Genomic DNA, 5276 nt, shown 5'->3' on the forward strand with positions numbered 1-5276 from the left:
GCTCCCGGCACGGCTCGGGCCCGGCTTTAGCACTAAACCCGGGTTCTGAGGCCGGGTGTGAGCGGAGGATCGGGGCGGGGAGGGGAGGGCGGGGGCAGAGCCTGAGCTCGGGGTGGGGGCGGCGAGGACCCGACCCACCCCCCCGGCTGGGGCAGCGCCGCTCGGGGCTCGGGACCCCAACTCAGACCCCAACTGCTCGCCGGGGCTCGGGCTGGCAACGTCTCACCCCCAGTCACTGCTGGGGTGGGCGGGGGTGAGCCCCAAAGCCCCCTTCGCCCTCCTGGGGCACCCCCGGGTGCTGAGGGGCTGCACCCCGTGCTGGGAGGGGGAGGCAGCACCCCCCGTGCAGGGGCCGTGTCTGGGGGGAGGGTCTGTCCAGACAAGGTGTGTGGAGGGACGGTGACCCCAAACTGGTGCTGAGGTTGCACCAGACGCTGTTTGAGGTCCTCAGAGAAGTTTTTGGGGGAAACGGTCACCCCTCAAACCCCATCCCCTCCACCCCCCCGGGCGGGGCAGCGCAGAGACGGTGGGCGCGGAGGCTCGACCTGACTGATGGAACTGAACCAGCCAAGCCCTCCAGGGACCCCCAGAGGTGGCCCGGGCACCTGCGAGGCTCATCCTGCACAATTCTTCCCCCAGGAACGGGGCTGGTTTAACGAGTGCTGCAGGGACCAGGACCAGCTACGACCTCAGGTGTGGGGCAAAAGGACTCTCCCAACCCCCATCAGCACCTCTCCCCATCCTTTCTGCCCCCTCTGGTGAGACTCCGGGCTGGAGTTGTCCCCTCCCGCCTTGGTGACAGATGTCCCAACACCTGGGTCTGCTCCTTGGGGTTGACCCCCATCCTCTCCTCCGCCAGCGCCTCCTCACCCCACTGCAGGGGTGGGATCAGTGTGGAACTGCCACAAATCAGGGCTGACTTCTCCATCGGCTGGTGGCCCGTGGGCTTCCCCCTCGCGTCCTTGGGCGAGTGCCCAGCCCGGGGCTGGGAGGTCCGAGCATCCCGGGGCCGTCTGGAGACGGTGGCTTTGTGCCACCTCCGGGCACTGGGCTGTGCCAGGGACAGGGTGAGGGGAGCTTGGCTGGCTCTGAACGATCTGTTTGCTCTGCAGAGAGAAAAATAAACCCAGGCACGCGGGCTCCTGTAAACACCGAGCTATTTATGGGAGCGTTTGCATCCCGCAGCATCTCCTCACACCTCCCGCGCCGCGGGGAGGGAACCGATGCTCCCCCTTCGGCTGAGCCCCCAAATCCAGAGGCGAGGGGCGGGGGGTGTGTGCTCAGAACGGGGTACTGAGGGTGGAAAGGGAGCCCCGAGACCCCTCGCCCCCCGGTTTCCCAGGGGGAGTGTCCTCGCAATCAGCGCCTGGCTGGGAGCGGAGCAGGAAAAGCGGCGGGTTCCTCACGGGAGTGCAATGCGGAAGCGAAGGCGGGCAGGGCTCGGCCTAATTGTATGCAAATCTCCTAAACAGAGATTAAAACCACTCCTTTTCCTTTGTGGATTTGCAGTTTGTTCTCCCCCTCTGGACTCGTGCCCCTGTGCTCTTAATTCCAGCAGCACCCCTAAAAAAAACCCCGGGTTGTGCCAAAAATGAGCTGCCGGGCGGGAGCCGGGCAGAGGGGGATCCCGGCTCTCCCATCATCCCGAGCAAAGTGTCCCGGGGCTTGGGAAAAGGTTGAGAGTGACCAAATGTTGCAGGTGGTTGAGCAGAGCCTGCTCCTGGTGGCCATGGCATTATCCACACATCCTCTGGGTCACCAGGGATGTGTCCAGGGAATGTCGGGAGTTCCTTAAAAACCCATGGAAAGAGGTTTTCCTGGTGAACACCAAGCACTGAGAAGATCTTTCAGGTTCTTGGAAGGAGGAAACAGGTCTTGGGGGATGCAGTGGGTCGTGGTGATCCCAAAGAAGTGTTGGATGGCCACAAGTACCCGCTGCCATTCCTGGCACAGCAGGAGAGGTGGGATGAAGGAGGACAAAGAGGGAGCACAAGGAGGATGAAGAGGGGACACAGTGTGGCTTCCTGCACTGGCTCCCGTGAGATGGGCACAGGCACAGGCACAGGCACAGGCCAACTCACAGCCCGTGGCCATGGCAGGAGGGGCCGGTGTGTGCCCAGCCCGGTGCCAGCGGATGATCCGCAGGATTTGGCGTGTCAGGGCCGGCTGAGCCCGCCCTGGCGAGACCAAACCCTGACTGAACCCCCAGGGCTCGGCAGCAGCCAAGAAATGCTGTTGCAGGGAGACAAGTCAGGGCGTGGGGAGCTCAGTTCTCATCTCCACCCACCTTCCTCGGCCTCTCCTTGAGCTTCCCCCTCCTGCCTCAGGTCACCTCCAGCTCTGTGATGCCACCCCTGGGTGCTCAGGGCGAGGAGAAGTTGAGGGTTTCTCCATCATGGGGACCATCCCACAGCCCTTCTGGCCATGGAAAGGGGCCTCTTAATTAGGGAAGTTAATTAGGAGCGTGGCTGGTGCCAGCAGCACTGGGGCCATGCTTGGAGGGCTGACTGATTAATTAGGGCGAGTGACCCCCCGAATGCCACGGTCTGGTGGCTCCACACAGGATGGCACAAGGCAAAAATAGAAGGGGCAAACAAAGGGAAAACCCCAGAGCTTTTCCAAGGAGGCCTCTGCTCCCCTGGGATGCTGTGGAGCGATGCCTGTCCCAGCACCAGCCCTGGGGCCACCACTCCGTGTGGGCCAAGGTGACACAGAGCCCGGGGGGACCTCACTCGGGGCTGCTCCGAGACTTGTGCCCAGTTCCTCTCCCATTTCATGGGATGCACAGCCCTGGGAAGCCATTTGGGAAGTTTTTGTGGGGTGGTGCATCCCCACCTGGGCCTGGCAGCAGGTCCCCAACAGCAATGACACAGCAGAGCAAAAAACCCTGGGAGAGGATTTAAATCAGCAAATCCCAGAGGGTGGATGAGGGAAGGGCTGCCCTGGGGACTGACCCTTCCCACTGAGCACATCCCGGGGCAGGCTGGAGAGCAGGGTGGCAGTGATGGAGAGCAGGGTGGCAGTGATGGAGAGTAGGGTGGCAGTGATGGAGAGCAGGGTGGCAGTGCTGGAGAGCAGGGTGGCAGTGATGGAGAGCAGGGTGGCAGTGATGGAGAGCAGGGTGGCAGCACTGGAGAGCAGGGTGGCAGTGATGGAGAGCAGGGTGGCAGTGATGGAGGGCAGGGGGCAGTGATGGAGGGCAGGGTGGCAGCACTGGAGAGCAGGGTGGCAGTGATGGAGAGCAGGGTGGCAGCACTGGAGAGCAGGGTGGCAGTGATGGAGGGCAGGGTGGCAGTGATGGAGAGTAGGGTGGCAGCACTGGAGAGCAGGGTGGCAGCACTGGAGAGCAGGGTGGCAGCGCTGCCCGTGGTACCAAGGGAGAACCCGAGTCACTGACGGTGCCCACGGTCACTCCCAGGACGTGTCCCAGTGCCCCCTGTCACACAGAGGTGCCACATCGAGGACCCTGCAGCTTCCCAGGCAGTGCCAAAAGATGTCCAACCCTGCTCGGTGCTCTGTCACTCGAACTGTCACTCGCATCCTTCCCTGTGCCCTGCGGGGTCCCAGCCGGGCGCTGCCCTCCCGGCCAGCCCGGGCTCCTTGGCACAGCAGGATCCTTCCTAATGGGCTTTTGTGCTTCCCCGTCAGGAACTGCTGAGCCATCACCGCGCGGAGCAGCGAACCCGCCCGAGCCCGGTGCCAGCGCCCTGTGCCAGCGCCGTCCCTGGCAAGGCACGGGGGTAGGGCAAAGGGTCGGCCCCATCCCCGGGGCCCTTTCCCTCCTCGCTGCGGCGTTTTCCTCGCACGCACCGCGGTTCTTTTAACCCCGAGGGACCCCCGGGAATGTTCCCGAGCAGGGCTGGGGCCAGGAGCTGTTCCTGCCGCCGCTCCGAGGGGCAGGAGGGGCTTCGACCCTTCCAGCCCTGCCAGGGGTTCCGAGGCCGCTCAAAACCCAAACCCCTTCGCCCCCAGCCCTTAAACAGCCCCAGCACTCTTTGGCCTCTCTTTTTTCAGCTGAAGTGGCCCCTGTAAGGGCAGGATGATGCTCCAGCCCCCGCGGAGGGAGGAGGGAGGTGCTGGTGTGAGGGCTCTGGAACACCCGGCAGTGAGGAGGGAATCCAGCGACTTCCCGGGAAAGGGAAGGGATAAAAAACAGGCAGTGAGGGAGGAAACTGTAAAAGGAAAAATGTGGATCTGTGAGCTCGAGTTTGCTGCAAGGTGTGAATGCGGGAGCTGCTTCCCCTGGTGGATCTCTGAGGTGATAAAATCATTTGCTGACTGATCTTTGGGAAAATATTTGGGAGGGGATGAAGAGCTGAGTGGGAAGAGCCCAGGGTGAGCCCCAGAGCCGCGGCTGTGGTGGCCTGGGGACACCAGCCCTGCCCTCCCTGTGCTCCACAGGGGTGGTGGGAAACGAGGGTTTGGGGTGAGGGAGAAAAGGGGGGATGAAGGAGTGACAGTGGCAGAGGGAAGGGGCTGAGAAGGGGCTGGTTCGCTGCCCCCAGGGCGGGGAGGGAGAGGTGCCCCCTCACGAAGGGCACAAAGAGAACTCTCATCTGCTGCTCCCCAGGTCTGGGTTTCTCACTTTAGCAATATGTGCCATATTTCTATTTTTAAATTCTCTGCTTTTGGCTTCCAGCTGTCACTTACAGCTCTCGACTTCGCTAAGAGAGGCTTTTTTTTCCCCACTCAGACACTCACAGGCTGTAACCACATCCCACCCTCCATGGGGAAAGCTCCTGTTCCAACTCCCTCCTGCAGCCCCTGAGCCCTGAGCTCTGCTGCTGCCCAAATTATTGCCTTCCAACCAACCTGAACCGAATTGTTTTCATATTCAGGAATTAAATCAGGACAGAAATTCGCAGGGCAGCTCCTCTGCGTTGTAGAAAAAGCCGTTCAAACCCTTCCCACGTTCCTAAACCCCCAGATTCCTATTTGAAAACGTGGAAAATTCCTTATCAGCAGAGGGGACCCGCCTCCCGGCCTGTTCCGCGGCTCCTCTTCCAGCTGGGATCCATCCCCCGTGGCCCTGGAGCAGCACAAACACCACTTGAAGCGTCTGAGTGCCGGCAAAAACAACCTCGCAGCCGCGATCCCCCGGGAAGGGCCCCTCCGGGACGGGGACACGGGACACGGGACACGGGACATGGGACACGGGACACGGGACATTTCCGCATTGCTCGGAGCAACGCCGGCGGTGACATTCCCACAGCTGGCTCCTTCCTCGGGGGACGCGGGGACACGAGTCCCTGCCACGAGCTCGGAGCGTGGACACG

The sequence above is a fragment of the Pipra filicauda genome, unplaced genomic scaffold, assembly GCF_003945595.2.
Source record: "Pipra filicauda isolate LSUMZ 115617 unplaced genomic scaffold, ASM394559v2 scaffold587_size370460_pilon, whole genome shotgun sequence".
Taxonomy (NCBI): domain Eukaryota; kingdom Metazoa; phylum Chordata; class Aves; order Passeriformes; family Pipridae; genus Pipra; species Pipra filicauda.